Source organism: Macaca fascicularis, chromosome 16 (genome assembly GCF_037993035.2).
Source record: "Macaca fascicularis isolate 582-1 chromosome 16, T2T-MFA8v1.1".
NCBI classification, from domain to species: domain Eukaryota; kingdom Metazoa; phylum Chordata; class Mammalia; order Primates; family Cercopithecidae; genus Macaca; species Macaca fascicularis.
Genome location: NC_088390.1, coordinates 81,735,316 through 81,759,916, shown reverse-complemented (window position 1 = coordinate 81,759,916; position 24,601 = coordinate 81,735,316). Strand labels below are relative to the sequence as shown.

Here is a 24,601-nt window from a genome sequence, read left to right as displayed (position 1 = left end):
CTTAGTAGCTATTTTCTTCCTCTTTACTTGTGTGGGCAGTGAACCTAATAATTAGGTTAAAGAATTTTAAAAATCAATTCTAGAGAGCTCACCTTTGACTAACATAGCAAATACCATCATTTAGATTAAATCAATAGTAATTTCAGGCTAGACATGGCGGCTCATGCATGTTGTCTGCAACCTCCACCTCCCGGGTTCAAGCGAGTCTCTTGCCTCAGCCTCCTGAGTAGCTGGGACTACAGGCGTGCGCCACCATGCCCAGCTAATTTTTGGTTTTTGTTTTTTTGAGACAGAGTCTCACTGTGTCGACTAGGCTGGAGTGCAGTGGTGCGATCTCGGCTCACTACAACCTCTGCCGCCCAGATTCAAGTGATTCTCCTGCCTCAGCCTCTCGAGTAGCTGGGATTACAGGCGCCCGCCACCACACCCAGCTAATTTTTATATTTTTAGTAGAGACAAGGTTTCACCCTGTTGGCCAGGCTGGTCTCGAACCTGTCACCTCAGGTAATTTACCCACCTTGGCCTCCCAAATTGCTAGGATTATAGGCGTGCACCACTGCGCCTGGCCTGCCTCAGTTTTAAGCATGAACAGACCAACAGACCATCAACGAGCACCAGACATTTGAGGAATGGAATATTTGGGCCATTGAAGGATTTTCTTTTTTCTTTTTTTTTTTGAGATGGAGTCTCGCTCTGTCGCCCAGGCTGGAGTGCAGTGGCGCGATCTCAGCTCACTGCAAGCTCTGCCTCCCGGGTTCACGCCATTCTCCTGCCTCAGCCTCCCGAGTAGCTGGGACTACAGGCACCTGCAACCACGCCCAGCTAATTTTTTGTATTTTTAGTAGAGACAGGGTTTCACCGTGTTAGCCAGGATGGTCTCGATTTCCTGACCTCGTGATCCGCCCGCCTTGGCCTCCCAAAGTGCTGGGATTACAGGCGTGAGCCACCGCGCCCAGCCCCATTGAAAGACTTGAAGTCAAATGACCTGACAGTCCAACTTTAAAAGAACACAACTTTATTTTTTCAAAGAACAATTTTAGATTGATAGAGAAGTTGTACAAAGAGTTCTCATATGGCCCACATTCACTTTCACCTGTAACTAACATTATTATGGTGTATTTACTTTGATTGAGCCAATATTGATACGTTATCATTAACTAAAGTTCATGCTTTATTCAGTATTTCCTTAGTTTTTCCCAGTGTCCTTTTCTGTTCTAGGGTCCCATCCAGGACACCACATTATACCTAGTCATCGTGTCTCTCCAGACTCCTCTTGGCTGTGACATTTCTGACTTAACAACGTCAGTGTAGAGTAAGAAAATAAAAATCAAAAAGAAAAAAACCTCAACCATTTCTGGCTTACATTTTAATGATGCTAATTCTGATTGCAGGATTCAGAAGATTCTGATGGTGGCAAAGTGAAAGCAGTGAGACAGGTTAGGAAGCCACTGCAGTAATCCAAGGCAAAAATGATAGGTTGGATCAGAGTGATGGTGGTAAAAGTGAAGTGTTCCATTTGGGGATGTTATAAAAGCCATGAGCCTGGATGGGGAAACTAAAGGAATGAGTATAGAGGAGAAGAAAAGAGTTCCAGGGATGGAACCCTTGGGGCACTTGAATGTTTAAAAGTGAGATAAAAAACTAGCAAAGGAGACTCAACAGGAAGTGGCCAGTTAGGTAGGAAGAAAAGCTGGGAAATGATGCATCTTGGAAGCCAAGAAAGTGTTTCAAGGTGAAGGAAATGATCCCTTCTGTTTTGCCCTGCTTATAGGCCAAGTCAGATAAGGGCAGGGAATTGACTTTTGCATTTCGCAGTAGGAGCTGATTGGTGACCTTGAGCAGTTTCAGTAGAGTGGTAGGAGCGGAACCGTGCTTGGAGCTGGTTCAGAGAGGATGAGTATGCACAAGGAAAGCTGCACGAGGAAACTTGCTGTGGTGATAGATGTGTTCTTTCTCTCAAAAGTAGAGGATATGTAAATTATACATGCAAACTAATATTTATGAGTGAACCAATGATAGGGTCTTACTCTGTCACCTAGGCTGAAATACAGTGATGCGATCATGACTCACTGCAGCCTCGACCTCCTGGGCTCAAGTGATCCTCCTGCCTCAGCCTCCCAAGTAGCTGGGACCACAGGCACACACCACCACACCTAATTAATTTTTAAGTTTTTTGTAGAGAACAGGGTTTCACCATGTTGCCTAGGCTGGTCTTGAGCTCCTGGGCTCCAGCGAACGTCTTGCCTCGGCTTCCCAAAGTGTTGGAATTACAGGCATGAACTACTGTACCCGGCCCAAATATTTAGCCAAAGGTAATAATATGTATACTGAAGTATTGAGGGGAAAATGTACTCATATCTGTAACTTTGAAACGCATTAAAAATTAAGATGGATAGGGCCAGGTGCAGTGGCTCACATCTGTAATCTTAACACTTTGGGAGGCCAAGGCAGGTGGATTACCTGAGCTCAGGAGTTCAACACCAGCCTGGGCAACACGGTGACACCCTGACTCTATCTACTGAAATACAAAAAAAAGTTAGCCAGGCATGGCGGCGTGCGCCTGTAGTCCCAGCTACTTGGGAGGCTGAGGCAGGAGAATCGCTTGAACCTGGGAGGTGGAGGTTGTTGCGGTGAGCAGAGATCACGCCACTGCACTGCAGCCTGGGCGACAAGAGTGAAACTCCATCTCCCAAAAAAAAAAAAAAAAACCAGACTGTGAATAAACTTTGCTTGTACAACTCTGAATACCAGAAAACAGTGTCTCTTCCAAGTTCTGAGGGAAAATGCTGTTCAGCCCAGGATTCTGTTGAAATCTATACCCAACTGAGCTAGCCTTCAAGTATAAACATAGAATCAAGACATTTCCAGACATGCAAGGACTCAAAACATTTGCCCCTCAAGCACATTTTCTATGTCGCGCATTCTGGAGTGCAATGGCATGTGATCCCAACTCACTGCACCCTCCACCTCCCGGGTCCAAGCGATTCTTCTGTCTTAGCCTCCCAAGTAGCTGGGATTACAGGCACGCACCACCACGCCCGGCTAATTTTTTGTATTTTTAGTAGAGACGGGGTTTCTCCATGTTGGCCAGGCTGGTCTTGAACTCCCGATCTCAGGTGATCCACTTGCCTCAGCCTCCCAAAGTGCTGGGATTACAGACATGAGCCACTGTACATGGCCAGAATTTTTTTTTTTTTTTTTTTTTTTTTTGAGATGGAGTTTCGCTCTTGTTGCCCAGGCTGGAATGCAATGGCGCAATCTCGGCTCACTGCAACCTCTGCCTCCCGGGTTCGAGCAGTTCTCCTGCCTCAGCCTCCTCAGTAGCTGGGATTACAGGCATGTGCCACCACGCCTGGCTAATTTTTTTATTTTTAGTAGAGACGGGATTTCACCATGTTCGTCAGGCTGGTCTTGAACCCCTGACCTCATGATCTGCCTGCCTCGGCCTCCCAAAGTGCTGGAATTAAGGTGTGAGCCACCGCGCCCGGCAAAAATGTGTTTTTTTTTTTTTAAAGTCATGGAAACTTGAGGAAATGCAGAAGGCCATCAGTAAAGGAAGTACAGTTGACCCTTGAGCGACAGAGGTTTGAGCTGCGTGGTTCCACTTATACAATGGATTTTTTCAATCTACATGTGCATCAAAAAGACAATGTTCATAGGATGCACAGCCCACTTACACAGAGGGCCAACTGTGCGACTTGAGTATGCACAGACTTTTGTATATGCGGGGGTCCTGGAACCAGTCCCCCACGAATACAAGGTACAGCTGTGTCTTTTTTTAAAAAACCAAGTTAGGCCGGGCATGGTGGCTCACTCCTGTAATCCCAGCACTTTGGGAGGCTGAGGCAGGCGGATCACGAGGTCAGCACATCGAGACTATCCTGGCTAACATGGTGAAACCCCATCTCTACTAAAAAAAAATACAAAAAAATTAGCCGGGTGTGGTGGCCGGGCGCCTGTAGTCCCAGCTATTCGGGAGGCTGAGGGAGGAGAATGTTGTGAACCCGGGAGGCGGAGCTTGCAGTGAGCTGAGATCGTGCCACTGCACTCCAGCCTGGGCAACAGAGCGAGACTCCATCTCAAAACAAAACAAAAAAACCAAGCTGGCCGGGCGCGGTGGCTCAAGCCTGTAATCCCAGCACTTTGGGAGGCCGAGACGGGCGGATCACGAGGTCAGGAGATCGAGACTATCCTGGCTAACACGGTGAAACCCCGTCTCTACTAAAAAATACAAAAAACTAGCCGGGCGAAGTGGCGGGCGCCTGTAGTCCCAGCTACTCGGGAGGCTGAGGCAGGAGAATGGCGTGAACCCGAGAGGAGGAGCTTGCAGTGAGCTGAGATCCGGCCACTGCACTCCAGCCTGGGTGACAGAGCAAGACTCCGTCTCAAAAAAAAAACAAAAACAAAAAAACCAAGCTAACTTTTTCTCCCAGAGGGTGGTCTTGTGAGCTTGATGATGAAAATTCAACTGGAGAAAACTGGAAATTTTGGTTCTAGTCAGTTCAGAGTTGATAGCCTTAATCATTATAGATTTATACATAATGTCATGAATATGACATTAAAACACTTCTACTGCATAGAGGGGATCATAAAGGCTGAATACCAGGCTGTAGCTGCAAACAGTAGGCATATCTTAATTGTCATGTAATATGTCTGATCACTTTTCTCCTTTGGAAAACTACTTGTTATTGTGGGCAGGAGAGTGAACTGTTTATGCCTGGTCACCCTTCCATTTCCAGGGAGCATGGATGTTCTGTTGGTACTGGGAGCTGACCCAGAATCATGGGATGGTACACACGTTTCTCCTTTAAGTGTAACATGAAATCAGGAAGTTGTTCTTGTAACACGGAGTTGCGGGTCTGACAAGCCTGTTGTTTGTGTTAATACATCCTATCATTTAGCCCTCTTAGTCCCTCTCTTCTCTGCAGGTTGTGACAGTTCTGTGGGACGAAAATGCTGATTTTTCACATGGAGCAGCGTGTAGGTGCTTAGAGAGATCTAGAGGCGGAGCAAGGCTGGGCTTGTCTCTTGGTGATGGTGCCTGCCAAGAGCAGGGGCTGTGCTGTGGCTGCCATGCCCCCCAGCCCTCACAACGAACCTGAACCTGCTCTTCCTGAGCCGTGCAGCTGCCTGAAGGAGGCCAGGACCGGGCTAATTACTTACTAGAGAAGCCTCTGGTCCAGCAGCAAAAGGAGGTAGTTAATTTAGCCTACCTGTTAACAACAGTTATATTTGTCTCCAATTCCATTAGAGATGCTTAGGAAAAGGTTGTTACACCCTGAACCCTGATGTCCATTTTCTTAATGCAAGGGCCTGTACTTGGGGTCTTGAAAGCCCCCTAATGTCAGTCTTTGAAGTGAAGTAACTATACGTGATAAGTGAATAAAATGTGTCAGAGTGTACTAGTTAGAATTTTCATAGATTACAAAGATTTTCTGTATATTTATTTGAATTGGTAATTGGTTATGAGCAGTTTTGTGTAGCTGTTTTTAATTGTACCACAATTAAGATATCACTTATATTATCGAAGAATGGGATCATTCCTTCTAGGTGAGGGAGTATCCCTTTTATATATTTTCTTTCTCTTTTTCTTTGTTTATGGTGGAGAATAATTAAACTTTTTTTTTTTTTCTCTCTGAGGTAGGTCTTGCTCTGTCACCCAAATTGGGGTGCAGTGGCATGATCATAACTTACTGCAGCCTCCACCTTCCAGGTTCAACTGATCCTCCCACTGTAGCCTCAGAGTAGCTGGGACTACAGCTGCACACCACTACACCCAGCTATTTTTTTTTTTTTTTTTTTTTTTTAACTTTTGTAGAGACAGGTATTGGCTATATCCCTCAGCCTGGTCTTGATCTCCTGGGTTCAAGTTATTCTTCTGCCTCAGCCTCTGAAAGTGCTGGGATTACAGGTGTCAGCCACCAGCACTTGACCATCTTTCTCTAATTTTTAATTTTGTCACCTTGAGAAGCCTATGATACAACATGGAATTTGATGTCTCATCCTGTATGGTCCTGTGCACCCTGTTCCTACAAAAGTACAGAGGGAATCTTTTGGGAGGGTGGGATAAACTTAGATTCTTAAAATAATGCGTGTGGGTTTTTTAGTGTTCATTTTAGATTCTCTTCAAGACAGTCAGAAGCCCCCCCTACCCTAATCTCAGTTCCTGTTTGCTGCTCCCTCCTGGCTCCCTGCAGTAGCCCCTTCTCCACCTGATCTTCCTGCTGCTGCTTTTTGTCCCCTCAGAGCTGTGTGAACACACAAGCCCGAACCACCATCCTAATGAGCAAATTCCCCGAGTCCTTACTCTACCCTGCACAGTCGGGCTCAGTTCTCTGTCCCTGATCTCCCCTAGACTATGCCACATCCCTTCCTGCCTGAGAACGTTTGCACCTGCCCCTGCCTGTGCCTGGAATGTTTCTTGCTCTCATTTGTGTCCTCCATGCCCACCCCCAAGCCTCACTGCAGCCTGCTTACACTCAGGGTTTCCATTTAAATATTACTGCCCGGCCGGGCGCAGTGGCTCAAGCCTGTAATCCCAGCACTTTGGGAGGCGGAGACGGGTGGATCACGAGGTCAGGAGATCGAGACCATCCTGGCTAACACGGTGAAACCCCGTCTCTACTAAAAAAAAATACAAAAAACTAGCCGGGCGATGTGGCGGACGCCTGTAGTCCCAGCTACTCGGGAGGCTGAGGCAGGAGAATGGCATGAACCCGGGAGGCAGAGCTTGCAGTGAGCTGAGATCCGGCCACTGCACTCCAGCCTGGGCGACAGAGCGAGACTCCGTCTCAAAAAAAATAAATAAATAAATAAATATTACTGCCCAAGTGGCCGGGCGCGGTGGCCCATGCCTGTAATCCCAGCACTTTGGGAGGCCGAGGTGGGTGGATCACAAGGTCAGGAGATGGAGACCATCCTGGCTAACATGGTGAAACCCTGTCTCTACTAAAAATACAAAAAAAATTTTAGCTGGGTGTGGTGGCAGGCGCCTGTAGTCCTAGCTACTGGGGAAGCTGAGGCAGGAGAATGGCGTGAACCTAGGGGGCGGAGCTTGCAGTGAGCTGAGATCCGGCCACTGCACTCCAGCCTGGGCGACAGAGCGAGACTCCGTCTCAAAAAAATAAATAAATAAATAAATATTACCGCCCAAGTGAGCTTTCCTTGACTCCCATCTGTGCATTGATTAGATTCGGTCTCTAAGATGTGCTGTCATACAGAGCACCCTGGACTCATAGAACTTAAACCTGAAGTTGTAGTGAACTTGCTTCCCCTACTGTCAGCTCTTTGAAAGTAAGGCTCATTTTTAAAATTGTATCCCAGGACCTAGCATAGTTCCTAACTCAAAATAGGCACTCACTCACACTTGTTTACTCAGTCTTTTTTTTTTTTTTCCTCCCTCCCCCCAGTGATGAGATCTTGCTATATTGCCCAGGCCAGAGTGCCGTGGCTTTTCAGAGGTGCAGTCATAGCGTACTACAGCCTCAAACTGCTGGGCTTAAGGGATCCTCCCAGGTAGCTGGGACTACAGGCACATGCCACTGTGCCCGTCTTGACTATGTATTTTTTTTTTTTGGTTGTTTTATTAGGATAGAGTCCTAAGAATGGCATTACTGGGTTAATAGGTATGAACATTAGATCTTTGGCCGGGCGCGGTGGCTCAAGCCTGTAATCCCAGCACTTTGGGAGGCCGAGACGGGCGGATCACGAGGTCAGGAGATCGAGACCATCCTGGCTAACACGGTGAAACCCCGTCTCTATTAAGAAATACAAAAAAAAAAACTAGCCGGGCGAGGTGGCGGGCGCCTGTAGTCCCAGCTACTCGGGAGGCTGAGGCCGGAGAATGGCGTAAACCCGGGAGGCGGAGCTTGCAGTGAGCTGAGATCTGGCCACTGCACTCCAGCCTGGGTGACAGAGCGAGACTCCGTCTCAAAAAAAAAAAGAACATTAGATCTTTAATACATACAGTCGAATTGCTTTTCATAAAGCCATATACCTTTTTATACTCCCACCAATAATATCCCTATCACTGAGTATTAAATTATTTTAGTCTTTGCCAATATGATCATCCAAAGTGAGGCAGTGTGTGGCTATCAAATGTCTGAGTCAGCTGGGCACAGTGGCTCACACCTGTAATCCCAGCACTTTGGGAGGCCGAGGTGGGTGGGTCACCTGAGGTCAGCAGTTCGAGACCAGCCTGGCAAAAATGGTGAAACCTCGTCTCAACTTAAAATACAAAAATTAGCCAGGCGTGGTGGCAGGCGCCTGCAATCCTAGCTACTCAGGAGGCTGAGGCAGGAGAATCTCTTGAACCTGGGAGGCGGAGGTTGTGGTGGGCCAAGATCACACCATTGCAGTCCAGCCTGGGCAACAGAGTAAGACTCCATCTCAAAAAAAAAAAAAAAAAAAAAGTCTGAGTTATGCAAACAGAAGGCTTGAACAAGCCCGTTGATCTGGTTATCCCAGCAAGCCTACATGTGTCCTTGAAGGTTTCTGGGCTCTCAGGTTTTGCAGCCTTAGCAGGCTGAAGGCAACAGGGAGGACCGCTTGTGTTATCTGTTAGGCAGTAGTTTTAGTAACATGGTCAGCATGGTTACCTGTAAGAGATGACCCTGCTTGATTGAGCCATATCCAGCTGTCCAAATGTATGAAATTACCATTTATCGCCGGGCGCGGTGGCTCAAGCCTGTAATCCCAACACTTTGGGAGGCCGAGACGGGCGGATCACAAGGTCAGGAGATCGAGACCATCCTGGCTAACATGGTGAAACCCCGTCTCTACTAAAAAATACAAAAAAAAACTAGCCGGGCGAGGTGGCACGGGCGCCTGTAGTCCCAGCTACTCGGGAGGCTGAGGCAGGAGAATGGTGTGAACCCCGGAGGCGGAGCTTGCAGTGAGCTGAGATCTGGCCACTGCACTCCAGCCTGGGCGACAGAGCAAGACTCCGTCTCAAAAAAAAAGAAATTACCATTTGTCATTTAAACATATGACAGCTCCATCAACAGAGGGCAATGTATAGTCTGGCAGAGGACAGAGTGGGATTAAACAAGAATGGCTGCTTCTTTTATTTAAACTCAAATGGAAGTACAAGAAGGAAAATTACTTTGTTTACCATACCCTCTCACCTGTTATAAGCTGTTCTACCTTTAGGTTCTTGCCCTATTCCTAGACTATTTGAAGTTGTCCTTTATTGTAGAACCTCCATACATGAGTTGAATTTTCCATGTCAGCCATGGAGCTAATTTAGAAACATGTTGCTGGGTTAGGCACAGTGGCTCATGCCTGAAACCCCAGCATTTTGGGAGGCTGAGGTGGGCGGATTGCTTGAACTCAGGAGTTCAAAACCAGCCTGGACAACATGGCAAAACCCCGTCTCTACAAAAAATAGCCAGGCATGGCGGCATGTGCCTGTAGTCCCAGCTACTCAGGAGGCTGAGGTGGGAAGTTCACTTGGCCTGGGAGGCAGGGGCTGCAGTGAGCAGAGATGGTGCCGCTGCACTGTCCAGCCTGGGTGACAGAGTGAGACCCTGTCTCCAAAACTAAAAAGTAAATAGAAACATGTAGCTGTCAATTCTGTGTCCAACTCACAATCAGCAATTAACCTTATCTCACTTTTTTACTTATTTCTTCTTTATTTACACACATAGCTCCCATAGCTCATAAACATTTCTGAGGGCAGAGACCATGCCTTTTATTCTTATTCCCTTTTCAGCTTCCTAACACAATGCTTTCAGTGTAGTAGACACTTGAACATTAACTTAAGTGCAATTCAAAGGGGACAGCTACTGCAAGTCATTATGACAGTCTAGTAAAATGGTCAGGTTACAGATCTCAGATTTTATACCTTCACCCCCTTTCTCAGCTTTTAATAGTAAACAGAATAGGGCTGGGCATTGTGGCTCATACCTATAGTTCCAGCACTTTGGGAGGCTGAGATGGGAGGATACCTTGAGACCAGGAGTTCCAGACCAGACTTGGCAACATGGTGAGACCCTGCCTCCACAAAAAATTGTAAAAGTAGCGAACTGTAGTGACTCGCACCTGTAGTCCCAGCTGTTTATGGGAAGATCTGAGGCGGGAGGATCACTTGAGTCCGGGAGGTTGAGGCTGCATTCAGCTGTGATTGTGCCTCTGCACTCCAGCCTGGGCCACAGAGCAAGACCCTGTCTCAAATTTTGAAAAAGTAGTTAACAGAACAGAATTGTTCGACTCTTTTATGGTTTTCTTCTCCCAAGTAGTTGGTAGAATTTGGACACTTTCTGCTCCATAACGAATGTCACTTTATATAAAGGAGCATCTCCTTAATGCATTCCAAAGGACGTATACAACTGATTTTAAGCTAATTTCAGTCTGAGACCTGGTAGAGAACACCTGACACACTTAAATTGAGGGGATTTTAATAATGAGACTATTTGCAAGGTGTTGACCCCAGCTGAGGACCTCCACACTCAGCCCACCCAGGCTAAGTCTTGCTTGTGCACCAGCTCAGCTCATGGCTGGGCAAGGTATGCCCCAGCTCACCTGTGTTATAGCTTGTACCCATGTTCAGCAGTTCCCAAGGTCTTGTCCCGTGTCCGAGAAGAATGAGGATACACTGACAATTTAAGGGTGAGGAGGGTGGAGAAGAATTTTATTGAGCGGTGAACAGCTTTCAGGAGGGGAGGTGGTGGTTCCCAACCCCTGAAGTCTGGTGGTTTCTCTCCCAGTGTAGCTGGGTCAGGGCTTTTATGGACTCACAATAGGGGCATCCATGCTGAATGGTTTGTGGGCATGCAAAGAAAGGCTAAAGGAAAGGCACCACTCAAAGGTGGGCACGGCAGTGTAGAAAATCAATTAGGAAAGAGTAGGTAGATGTAAAATAGGTGAAGGGTGGGGATCAATCAGGAAAGCCTACCAAATGGGAAGATGGGTTCTTGGTCCGGTCCCTGGATTTGACTTGTAGTGTGGCTTTCAGGCTTTCAATTGTCTTTGGTTTAGAGGTGGGGTTTCACTGGGGACCTGCCCCTGTGAGGCGTTTGTCTGCCTCCTGCCGCTATCAGTGTGGGCAAAGTTTCTCTAGAAACCACAGGGATGATGCAGCGTCCACAGCTGGTAATCAGGTTACCACCATGAGGCCTAAGATGGGGAGAAGGAAGGGGCAGGAGTTGCCCAAACCTGGAGAAGGAAAGGACTTACTTTCAATTGAGAGTCCAAGACTGTCCACAGACACTCCCAGGGTGGGAGCTGGTAGAATGAATGCCCTGAGCTGTCCCTCCCTTCCTCTCACCTTCTGCAGGCCTCCCCATTGATTCACAGCACTGGGAGCCAGAGAGTGAGGGAGCCTGTTGATGTAGTCCTTACAGATCCAAAAAGTCAGAGCAGGCTGGGCACAGTGGCTCATGCCTGTAATCCCAGCACTTTGGGAGGCCAAGGTGGGTGGGTCACTTGAGGTCAGGAGTTTGACACTAGCCTGGCCAACATGGTGAAACCCCGTCTCTACTAAAAAATGCAAAAATTAGCCAGGTATGGTCATCCCAGCTACTTGGGAGGCTAAGGCAGGGGAATCACTTGAACCTGGGAGGTGGAGGTTGCAGTGAGCCAAGATTGCACCACTGCACTCCTGCCTGGGCGAAGAGTGCGACTCTGTCTCAAAAAAAAAAAAAAGGAAGAAAAGCAAGTTGTCAGCTGGATCTGGAGAGACAGATGGAGGATACCAGCACAAGATTGATACCTGTCTTTGTTTTTTGGAGACGAGTCTCACTCTACCACCCAGGCTGGAATGCAGTGACGCAGTCTTGGCTCACTGCAACTTCTGCCTCCCAGATTCAAGCGATTCTCCTGCCTCAGCCTCCCGAGTATCTGGGACCACAGGCGCCCGCCACCATGCCCAGATGATTTTTTGTATTTTGTAGTAGAGACAGGGTTTCACCATGTTGGTCAGGCGGGTCTTGAACTCCTGACCTCAACTGATCCGCCCGCCTTGGCCTCCCAAAGTGCTGGGATTACAGGCATCAGCCACTGTGCCCAGCCAATATAGCAGTTTTTCTAAAACACTTTTCAGAAAGAAAAAAAAAAATCAGTAACCGAGAGGAAGACCACTGAGCAGCATCTCATCACCAAGTCCTTTTGATTCTACCTCCAGAAATACCTCGACTCTCTCCTCTTTACCTCACTGCCCCACCCACCTGTACCTCCTTGCAGTTCATCTCACAGTCAGCAGAAGAGCTTTTGAAAAATGCAAACCTGGCCGGGCGCGGTGGCTCAAGCCTGTAATCCCAGCACTTTGGGAGGCCGAGACGGGCGGATCACGAGGTTAGGAGATCGAGACCATCCTGGCTAATACGGTGAAACCTCGTCTCTACTAAAAAAAAAAATACAAAAAACTAGCCGGGCGAGGTGGCGGGCGCCTGTAGTCCCAGCTACTCGGGAGGCTGAGGCAGGAGAATGGCGCAAAACCCGGGAGGCGGAGCTTGCAGTAAGCTGAGATCCGGCCACTGCACTCCAGCCTGGGTGACAAAGCGAGACTCTGTCTCAACAAAAAAAAAAAAAAAAAGAAAAATGCAAATCTGAATGTCACTCTCAGTGACTTCTGATGATTGTAACATATAAGCTTGAGCTTCTTAATTTGCATACTGTGGTCTTCTGCCAGACCACCCACAGGAGAGCCTTTGATCTCCCTTCAAATGTCACTGGCTTGGGGAGGCTTTCTCTGACAGCCCCCACCCCCAAACTAGTTTAGGTCCCTGTGTTTTCTGCTCCCTGACCCTGTCCACTGGCTGGAATCCACATTTGCCGTTTGTATTGTCATTACCTGTTGAACTCTCTGCATTCGCCTCCACCCTGAGGGTGGGGGTGGGGTGGGGACTCACCACTCTACCCCAGTTCCTCTTCGTCTGTCATGTGATTATAGCAAGCCTTTCCCGATTTGGAACTAGATTAACTGCTTCAGAAGTAGAAAATGCATTTGGAACTAACTTTTTGAGTTGGAAATTAACGGCGTCCTGGTGGAAGGACCCCAGCCTTGAGTTTTTCAGTCTATCCTTATGCACATGTTGGTGAATAGCTCTGTGACCAACATTGCTTTTTCTTCTTTCAGTAACATCCTCTGAGGTGGCTCTTGAGTCACAGAACGACTGTAAATCGATCAGTCCTTTCATTGACCTCTTGAAAGTCTTACGTGGAATTAAACAAACTCTGTTGTCATTAATTTTCAGGGTGGAGGTCTGAGCTCCTGTTTTCTGCTTTATGCTGAGGCAGTGGGTTGTGAGTAGAGACCTTAGAGGGTGGTACTGATACACAGGAGTGGTTTGTCTGTTAGCATCACAAAACATGAGTAATGGCTGCTGCCCCAGGCTGGGGGCTTTGTGTTTTATTTTTTTGAAGAGAGGAGTGTAGGATTTCATGTAAGATTAAAAACCTTCTTCTGTTTTAATGAAAGGATGAAAAGGACACTTGCTAAATATGTGTCATTGAAGTAAAGAATTAGCTACAGTTGAGGCCGGGCGCGCACGCGGTGGCTCAACACCTGTAAATCCCAGCACTTTGGGAGGCCGAGGCAGGCAGGTCACTTGAACTCAGGAGTTCGACATCAGCCTGGCCAACTTGGTGAAATCCTGTCTGTACTGAAAATATAGAAATTAGCCAGCTTGGTGGCAGGCATCTGTAATCCCAGCTACTCAGGAGGTTGAGGCAGGAAAATCGCTTGAACCTGGGAGGTGGAGGTTGCAATGAGCCGAGATCGCGCCATTGCACTCCAGCCTAGGCAACGAAAGCAAGACTGTCCGGGAAAAAAAAAAAAATCAGCTACAGTTGAGATTATTTGGGTTATTTCCAGTTAGAAGTTCTGATACCATTAGTAAAGATTTTACTTTTAAGCTAAAAGAAGCTTAACCAGTCTTTTAGGGTTTTTTTTGTTTTTTTTGTTTTTTTTGTTTTTTTTGTTTTTTTTTTTTGAGACGGAGTCTGGCTCTGTCGCCTGGGCTAGAGTGCAGTGGCCGGATCTCAGCTCACTGCAAGCTCCGCCCCCCGGGTTTACGCCATTCTCCTGCCTCAGCCTCCCGAGTAGCTGGGACTACAGGCGCCCGCCGCCTCGCCCGGCTAGTTTTTTGTATTTTTTAGTAGAGACGGGGTTTCACCGTGTTCGCCAGGATGGTCTCGATCTCCTGACCTCGTGATCCGCCCGTCTCGGCCTCCCAAAGTGCTGGGATTACAGGCTTGAGCCACCGCGCCCGGCCTGTTTTTTTTTTTTTTTTTTTTTGAGACGGAGTCTCGCTCTGCCGCCCAGGCTGGAGTGCAGTGGCCGGATCTCAGCTCACTGCAAGCCCCGCCTCCTGGGTTTACGCCATTCTCCTGCCTCAGCCTCCCGAGTAGCTGGGACTACAGGCGCCCGCCACCTCGCCCGGCTAGTTTTTTGTATTTTTTAGTAGAGACGGGGTTTCACCATGTTAGCCAGGATGGTCTCGATCTCCCGACCTCGTGATCCGCCCGTCTCGGCCTCCCAAAGTGCTGGGATTACAGGCTTGAGCCACCGCGCCCGGCCCAGTCTTTTAGTTAATAGCAGCCAAATCTGGCCAAGAGAACAATCTATCCCTCTGTTTGCAAGTTGCAGAGTCTGCCGTGTTCCTTCTACTCATAATCCAAACAGACTAAGCAGAGCTAAAGATGCAGACAGGGAATAACCAAGTTCACAGTTCATCTGGCATGTTTTCCTGATACCACCTAAACTGGAGTTAAGTCATCGTGTTTGGTGTTTGGAAGTCAGCTATTTTCTGTTGAATTGATGCCTGCCATAGTACCCATAACTCCCCGTTCCTGACATCCATCACACTGTGATGTGCCTGGCAACTTTCTAGTTCCTGAGCTCCTTGGGAGGGGTGTCCATTTTATCCTCAGTTCACCGAGCTCAGAGCTTGGTCTTTGTCTAGTACAGGTCATATGATTGTTGAATTTTTCAAATACACAGATTTTTCTTGAAACCTCTGGATCTCTGTGTGTCTACGTAGGTCTCTTTCTACCCCCTCCCTTCCTCTCCTTTCTTCTCCCTACTCCTGCAGTTGAAATTCTGACATTCCAAAAGCATTTCAGCTCCACCAAATAGGACTTGCACGTGTGACAAAACGCAAAACAGTTATTTTGAATGGAAACTTTTTGTACCCCTTCGGTAGAAGTTTATTTTGGGGTATTGTCTATGCGTTTAGGTTTCGCTGCCTCCAGATTTATCTGGGTGGAGTAATATCACATAAGTGTGAACTACCTTCCTGTTTTGTTAAAAATGAGCAATTTCTCTTGATGATAAGAGGTCAGCTGAAGAGGTTGATGAGTATAACCTAATTATCTTTTGAACTAAAATATTTCTCAGAGAAAGAAATATCCTGTAATTTGGTTAGTCGTCTTAATTGTTCATCTTCTAACGTGTGAACATTATGAAGAAATTTTTTTAATGCATGAATAGTCCTGGTCTGTTAATGTGATCGTTTTTCTCCATCAACCTAGTTGCTGGTCAGTGGGTGAATCAAAAAGTCCAAGGTCTTCCAGACTGTTTCATACAAATTTTGCTGGAAGAGTTGTAGCTATTAAAATTACCACCCTGCAAAAGTCTGTGACAAGTCAGACAGGCAGACCAAATCAGAATTAGACATCACATTGCCAGGAAGCGCCCCATCCTGAGAGGGATTAGTAGGACATGTGTAGAAACACTTACACCTCCTCTCTCCCTAGTCCAGCCCCCTTTATCCCTGTCATACTGAAAGTTCCCTTCTCTCTCCACCCACCCCCACTCCTTCCCAAGCTTATACCTTTTTTTTTTTTTTTTGAGACAAGGTTTCTCTCTGTCACCCCAGCTAGAGTACAGTGGTGCAATCACAGCTCACTGCAGGCCTGGACCTCCCAGGCTCAAGCAATCCTCCCACCTCCACCTCCTGAGTAGTTGGGACTACAGGTGCACACCACCATGCCAGCCTAATTGTTTACTATTTTGTAGAAACATGGTCTCCCTGTACCCTCTAGGCTGGACTCAAACTCCGAGGCTCAAGACGTCCTCCCACCTTGGCTTCCTGGAGTGCTGAAATTACAGGTGTGAGACACCGCACCGGCCTACATCTTTTTATCTTAGACAAAGAAGTAGGTGGCCTTGTGGAAAGGTACTCCACATAGCCTTTAGGCAGGGTGCTTAAGTTACAGGAAGACTGATTGTCTAATTCTGTTACCTCCTTTACCTCTCCTTGCTTGGATCAACAAACTCATGACAATCAGTCTTTCTAGGATCTATTTAAGAGGTTCTTGTTTATCACCAAGAATGTACAAATTGACTGGGCGTGGTGGCTCATTCCTGTATTCCCAGCACTTTGGGAGGCTGAGGTGGGAGGATCGCTTGAGCCTAGGAATTGGAAAACAGCCTGGCATCATATCAAGACCCTCGTCTCAAGTTTTTATTAAAAAGGTAGAGAGAGAATGTATAAATTATTGTAGACCCAGCTTGCTCTAGGGCCCTGAACGTATTACTTAGAACATTTAGAACAAAGCCCCCACATGTAAGTCAGTTCCCCAAAATATGCTAGATACCATACTAAGAGCTGTGAGGAAGACAAATGAGAACTGGATATGGAGCCAGCTTCACTGCTTGCGGGTTAGTTTGGGAGGGGGCCAAGTCATAGCAGCACATGGTACAAAATAGTGATAGACGAGATACCATTAGGGGATTATATTGTTGACAGTAATCCTCCATTAAATACTATAAGATTGAAGCAGAGAGAAACGTGACCAGGGTGGTTGTAAGCTCTGAACTGAATTTTGAAAGATTTCAATAGACAAGGAAAAGTACAGACAAGCGGTGGGGAGGAGTACAGTGTGTTTAGAGGTCGGTGAGTTGACTAGCTGACTGCACGACAGGGCTCATTTGGAGAAGCAATGGATGATCAGAGCAGATAGTTGGTGATGGCCAAATTATGAAAACCGGAATGCCAGGCTATATTTGCACTTGTAGAAGGATACTTAAGGCTTTTTAACAGAAAAATGGCAGTGGTTAACTTTGGGGGCACTTAAGCCTTGTTGCCTGGACATTTGGTGGGTTCCCATCTCCTGACTCGCCGATGTTCCCCTTTCACACTGATCCTCACTTTGAGCAGCTACTTTTCAGAAAGGTGGCAGTTGGAAAGAAAGCAGTATTCATGGGGCATGACTCCTTCCTTCGTAGGCAGAGGGAAGTATAAAGTAATGAATGATTTTTACCATGGAAAGTTGGAGTTTGGGGACTTTGTCCTCTTGCCTGTCTTTCCTTCCTCCTCCCCTCTTTTTTCTTCCTTTCCTTTAAAAACGTTTAAAAGGTGCTAAGTCAGAACCTCTCATCATTCCATCACCAGGGGTCAGGAGGTGTACTTGACTAACAAATACCCTTTGTTTTTCTTTTGTGATTTTTTTTTTTTTAATGGAGTCACTCTGTCACCCAGGCTGGAGTGCAATGGCATGATCTCAGTTCACTGCAACCTGTGCCTCCTGGCTTCAAGCGATTCTCCTGCCTCAGCCTCCTGAGTAGCTGGGATTACAGGCGCCCACCACCACACCCAGCAGATTTTTTATATTTTTACTAGAGACGGGGTTTCACCATGTTGGCCAGGCTGATCTCAAACTCCTGACCTCAGGTGATCCACTCGCCTCAGCCTCCCAAAGTGCTGGGATTACAGGCGTGAGGCACCGCGCCCGGCCAGGAGAGTTTTAAAACTTCATAAATGCATTTCATTTCTTCTCAACTTTCTGGTTGTTAAAAGTCAAGTACCTATCACCTGGCCTGGTTGGCGAAGATGCTTTTCAGATTTTTGTTGAGCCGTGGCCTTGCTGTAGTTGCAGTCATTCCAAATGGAGACTGATCTGCTCGGCAAATGTGAGAACTGTTCTCTCTGTGTTCCTGGGTGAGCAATTCAAGCTCTCTGTGGGACTGGGAACCTTAATTATTGAACTACCTTTGCTGGTTATCTCATCACTAAAATTCTTAATAGTTTATCTGCACTGTGGGTGTTTTTCATGATTTGGCACACAGCATAGCAGGCAGCATTGCCAAGATGTTTTTCATGTTGCAGAAAAACTGTAACAGATGGAGGTGGTGATTGTAAAGCACTTATTTAAAGTGTTAGTAATGAATCACTATAGCTTGAAACTGAGTCAGTTAGCCATACTAAGGGAAGTTGAAGAGCATTCTAATAGCTTCTAATAAAATATGTAATCAGGCACCTGAAGAGAACTGACTTTGAGTGGCTTCCCAGTACTGTTACCCCCGCCAGGGCCCTTAGAATTTGTTCCTAGGGGTTAAAGTCTTTTAAAAGCATGCGTGCATGTGTGTTTTCTCTTTTCTAGGAACTTGAAATTATGTAGTAGATACCACTAGAATTCTTGAAATTTGTCTTCAAGTCATAGCAGAATTTCAGTATTGCTCCTTTGGGATTGACTGAGTGATACTCAGGAGTTAGACTAGTTTTACCTGGGTTCTTTGAATAACTGGGGACACCGCACTGGCTTATGTTGAATTTCTGCACTGCAGGGACCAGCTATAAATAGTGTTTTTGGTTTTTTACATGTTAAGAGCTTGAAAATGTAATTCTTCCCATCATTCATGCACAAATGCTCTCACACAAATTGCTTCACAGATTGATAAAACTTTGAATAATTTTTCCCTGAAGAAATGTTGAACTTTCTGCAAGCTGTTGCAACTGGAGTGCTTGTTGAAAGGCTTGATGGGACCATAAATGTACAGCTTATTTCTTTAAAAAAAGAAATGATTTCGGCCGGGCGCGGTGGCTCAAGCCTGTAATCCCAGCACTTTGGGAGGCCGAGATGGGCGGATCACGAGGTCAGGAGATCGAGACCATCCTGGCTAACACGGTGAAACCCCGTCTCTACTAAAAAATACAAAAAACTAGCCGGGCGAGGTGGCTGGCGCCTGTAGTCCCAGCTACTCGGGAGGCTGAGGCAGGAGAATAGCGTAAACCCGGGAGGCGGAGCTTGCAGTGAGCTGAGATCCGGCCACTGCACTCCAGTCTGGGCGACAGAGCGAGACTCCGTCTCCAAAAAAAAAAAAAAAAAAAAAGATTTCTATTTTTTATTCATTTTCAGATGACTGAATATGTTCAGGCTAGAAAATACCCGCTTATTTCAAAATGCAGCAATCTATAAACAAAATACTTGCCATTTTTCTAAATGACACCTTTTTCTGTAATTTGTATAGAAAATTAATTGCAAGGACCGGGTGCTGTGGCTGTAATTCCAACACTTTGGGAGGCCGAGGTGGGTGGATCCCTTGAGGTCAGGAGTTTGAGACCACCCTGGCCAATATGGCGAAACTCCATTTCTACTAAAAATACAAAAACATTAGCCACGTGTGGTAGCTGGCGCCTGTAATCCTAGCTACTTGGGAGGCTGAGGCACGAGAATTACTTGAACCCAGGAAGCAGAGATGGCAGTGAGCTGAGATGGCGCCATTGCACTCCAGCCTGGGTAACAAGAGCAAAACTCCGTCTCAAAAAAAAAAAAAAAAAAAAAAAGGAAAAGAAAAATTTATATATCATTATAGTTAAGTGAATTTTCACAAACAAAACACACCCAGGTCAGGAAATGTGAGATAAACAGCACCTCCGGAGTTCCTTCATGTCCCCTTCCATTGACTTGTACATATATATATATATTTTTTGAAGTGAACATAAACTCAAGATTTTATTGTCTTCATAATAAAACAAAAGATTACACTTAGAACTGGATCACTTGGCCCTTTCTCTTCTTATCTTCTCCCAGTTCAAAATGCTTGCATCTTTTAATAGCCAGCATTCTCTTAGATCTGCAGTTGGGCTCAACGCATTCAAGCCTTAGCACAGTCTTTGTGGTTTCAGCCTTTTTCCGGAAAATCAGCTTAGTCTGCCCACCGTAGCCACTCTGCTTCCTGTCATAACGCCGCTTTCCCTGGGCATACAGAGAATCCTTGCCCCTCTTGTACTGTGTCACTTCGTGGGGTTGGTGCTTGCCACACTTCTTACAGAGAGTCCAGCGAGTTGTAGGAGCGTTGACCGTTTGCGTGAGTGTTATCAGCACAGAAAGGACTTGTATATTTTTAATTCCTCTGTAGAAAGCTCACCTCATTCCTCATCTCTTAAATTTCTTCCTGATTTGGGCTCTTAACATTATTTTCAGTCTCTTTGCAAAAAAAAGAACTCTCTTCACTGAAACTTGTCTCTTCCTACTTTCATAATCTCATCTCTTGATCAATCTGCTTCCGTTAAACCAAAGTGTCTTGTGTGGCTACAAAGTCATAACTCGAGGGAATATGGGGGTTGGAATAGAAAATGCAGCTGTGGGGTAGTAGCTAAAAACATTCCTTAGAGATTTTAAAGCTGAAGGAAACTTTTTTTGTGAACTCACCCATGGATTTGTGCAGAGGGAGTGAATAAGCAAGTGAAGACACGGTGATGGGAGCAGCTTGCTCATGCTCAGGAGTCTGAGTAGGCCTTTAAAAATTATTTGTGGCCAAGCACGGTGGCTCCTTTCTATAATCCCAGCACTTTGGGAGGCCAAGGTGGGCAGATCACCTGAGGCCAGGAGTTTGAGACCAGCCTGGCCAACATGGTGAAACCTTGTCTCTACTAGAAATACAAAAATTAGCTGGGTATGGTGGCGCACACCTGTAATCCCAGCTGCTTGGGAGGCTGAGGCCCTTGAATCGCTTGAACCCGGGAGGTGGAGGTTGCAGTGAGCTGAGATCATGCCACTCCACTCCAGCCTGGGTGACAGAGCAACAGAGCAAGACTCTCTCAAAAAAAAAAAAAAAATTACATTTTTAAAAACATTAATTCCATGTTTTCCTGCTTTCTGGGGGAGAAAAACATACTAAACACCAAGTAATAATTTTTATTCTGTAGACAGCCATAGTTCTAAGTTGATGTCAAATCTGGGAGTTGCCCTGGAGTTGTGTTTATTGGGGGAGGGGACATTTTTTAGGGAGATTTGCCTCTGTCTTGGTGAAGGTGACAAGAAGACAGTGTAGCTCTATGAACTCCTGGCAGGTAAATAGTTAGCTTTTTCTGCAAAGTTATTGGTCACAAACCGAAAGTGTCCCTTTCTAATGATTACTTTGTTCTGTTTTGATGCACAAATAGGTTACAAGCAGCTCTTTGTCAGTCTGACTCTCGTCTGTCTTCCAAGAACAAGTGTATACAGTAAAAGTAGACATACCTCACCATTTCAGGAGTTAAGACATTTTCAAAAACTCCTCATAGCTGGTATGGTTGCACGCACCTGTAGTCCCAGCTACTCCAGCCTGAGCAACATAGTGAAACTCTGTCTCTGAAATGAAATAATAAATATTGTTTATAAGCCTGTGGGGTTTTTATTATTACTATAGGATGATGCTTTATAAGATCATTATTAGACCACATTTTCCTTCTAGACCTTATTTTTGGTAGATCACAGAATCCTGGCCTTAAATAACTTTTAAAGTAGCTCCTTTTCTCAAAGGCTATTCAGAGTTTTCTGTGCTGCCAGTACAGGGGCAGGTGGTGGTGGCCTGGCAGGATTGAAGCGCACTTTCCCTCCTCAAACTTGTCCTTGGTGTGTACTTTATAATTGTCTATCAATGCAGCACCATTGCTGGCCGCAGCGCAATGCAGTGGTTTTAAAATGAAGATTTTAAAATTATGAGTGTATCTTGCATATATTGTTTATCTCATTCCAGTGTTTAATGTAATTTAAGAGAAATGAAATGACGACTAAAAGATTTTCATCAATACTCTTAATGTGTGTGTGACTCTTGGAAACTTTGAATACGCTGGGATTTACCAGTAGCTAATTTTTTTGAGAGTTTGCTACACATATTTATTAGCTCTTGCAGGATTTACCACCTTATCCTAAGCATTGAAACCCAGTGTCTGGCACCTGCAGCCAGAGTTTGGCAAGCATAGCAGATAAGCACCAGCATTGCAAAGCTCTGCAGGGCATACCCTCTATTAAGAAAGAAATTAGCCTAGAGTAGTCATTAAGGCAGCCTGGCCAGTTGTTGATTATCTGTCATTCTTATCTACCCTTTCTATTGCATCTCACTTTGAATGGCAGTACACAGACAGCACTCACTTTAGAGCAATCCAGCTTCTAATTGGCTCTGAGTACAGCATTCATTGTTCAACATATTGAATAAATCGTTTTGTAAAGAATTTTACCAGTTTCCTCTCAGAACTTTGTTATGTAGTGTAGATTACCACTGTACTAGCCAACATTTTCCTGGGCCCACCATTTTGGGGTTGTATTCACATTTCTGTTTTATCTTTTACCAACCTTATGCCTTCCGCCCTTTGCCTTTCGTTGTAAGTCTAGAATTCATAGGGTGGCTTTCACACTGTACCTGATTCTGTTCTGCGCTGTATATACTAGTCCCCCCTTACCTGCGGCCAGTTGCAGTCCAACATATATATAATATATTTCGGCCAAGCGCAGCGGCTCACACCTGTAATTTCAACACTTAGGTAAGCTGAAGCAGGAGGATACTTGAACCCAGGAGTTCAAGACCAGCCTGGGCAACATGGCAAGTGCCTGTAGTCCCAGGTACTCAGGAGGCTGAGATGGGAGGATCGCTTGAACCCAGGAAATTGAGATGCCATGAGCTGTGATGGGGCCACTGTACTCCAGCGTGGGCAGCAGAGCAAGACCCTGACTCAAAAGCAGAAAAAAAGATATTTTGAGAGAGAACACATTCACATAAATTTTTATTACAGTATATTGTTACAACTTTTCTTTTACACTTTTTAAATATAAAGGCAGGGTTTCACTATGTTGCCCAGGCTGGTCCCAAACTCCTGGGCTAAAGCAGTCTTCCCACCTTAGCCTTCCAGACTGCCAGGATTAATTATAGGTAGGACTGGCATGGTGGCTCACACCTGTAATTCTAGCACTTTGGGAGGCTGAGGCAGGAGAATCCCTTGAGTATAGGAGTTCAAGAATAGCCTGGGCAAAATAAATAAATAAATCTAAAAATCTAAAAAATAATAATAAACTTATAGGTATGTGTATAGTGTAGGAAAAAGCATAGCATATCTAGAGTCCTGTACTATCCATGGTTTCAGGCACCCACTGGAGGTCTTGAAACGTGTCCATCATGATAAGGAGGACTACTGTATTACTGTACACATTACAGTGTCATGGCCTGGCCTATCTGTGCAATTTGAGAGGCAGCATTGGAGAGAACGGTCATTGGGAATACGAAAGTCTGGACGTGATGTTAGCTCTCTGGGGTCACTACCTCATAACCTGGGGTGGCCATTGGTCTGTTTTTTTACATCTGTAGAATGCAGTGGTTCAGTTACAGGATTTCCAAGGCGTTTGCCTGAATTGTGCTGGTTGATATACATTCAGCACTATCTGACTTTAATACAGTGTGGCATTTGGGTTATTGAACTGAGTAGGATTTGCCATGCTTTTTCCTTAAAATAGTTGTCCCATACGAGGGCCTATGGTTGTCCTCAGAAGCAGCAGTGCTGTGGAGCTGTTTGGCGGTGACCCATACTTGCAGTAACCAAGAGAAGCCATGAGGGGATCAGGACTTCATCACTGTAGATTCTGGAGGTCGGTTGGAAGATCTCTAGAGGAGTCTAATAAAAGGTTCTGTAGATGCTCAGTTCTACTGTGTCACCTGTCTCTCCCAGAGAGCAGACTTTGTCTTCGTCAGGCTCCCTTATTCTCCTTTGTGTTTGCCATTTTCCAGAACCTCCTCTCCAGGTTTCTCTCTTAGAAAAAACAAACAAAACAAAAAAACTGGCCGGGCACAGTGGCTCACACCTGTAATCCCAGCAGTTTGAGAGGCCAAGGTGGTCAGATCACCTGAGGCCAGGAGTTCAAGACCAACCTGGCCAACATGGTGAAACCCCATCTGAAGGGGTGGCCTGCCCCTCCACACCTGTGGGTGTTTCTCGTAAGGTGGAACGAGAGACTTGAGAAAAGAAATAAGACACAGAGACAAAGTATAGAGAAAGAAAAGCGGGGCCCAGGGGACCGGCGCTCAGCTTACAGAGGACCCACGCCGGCCCCAGTCTCTGAGTTCCTTTAGTATTTATTGATAATTATCTTTACCATCTTAAAGACAGGGGAGTGGCAGGACAATAGGATCAAAGAAAAAAGAGGAAATCGGCAGTAAGACATATGAACAAACACCTCTGTGACATGAATAAGTTCAAAGGACAATGCTGTGCCTTGAGATGCATATGCAAACATCTCCATAAACCTTTTAGCAGCATACTTTCAGTCTATCACATGGGGAGAAACCTTAGACAATATCTAGCTTTCCTAGGCAGAGGTCCCTGCGACCTTTGGCCGTGTACGTGTCTCTGGGTAGTTGAAATTAAGAGAATGGTGATAACTTTTAACCAGCAAGCTACCTTCAGGCATTTGTTTAACAAAGACACATCCTGCACAGCCCAAAATCCATTAAACCTTGAGTCACCGCAACACATGTCTCTTGCAAAGGACAAGGTTGGGGGTAGGGTCACAGATTAACAGCATCACAAATACAGAACAAAATGGAGTCTCTTATGTCTACTTCTTTCTATATAGACACAGTAACAGGCTGATCTCTCTTCCTTTTCCCCACACCCGTCTCTTCTAA

General features: G+C 45.9%; 1 protein-coding gene across 5 annotated transcripts in view; it reads left to right on the top strand.

Annotated features, from left to right (window-relative positions):
* The window catches only part of GRB2 (growth factor receptor bound protein 2), an 87,991-nt gene that overhangs the window by 49,787 nt on the left and 13,603 nt on the right, over positions 1-24,601 (top strand). The gene's annotated exons all lie outside the window — the stretch shown is intronic.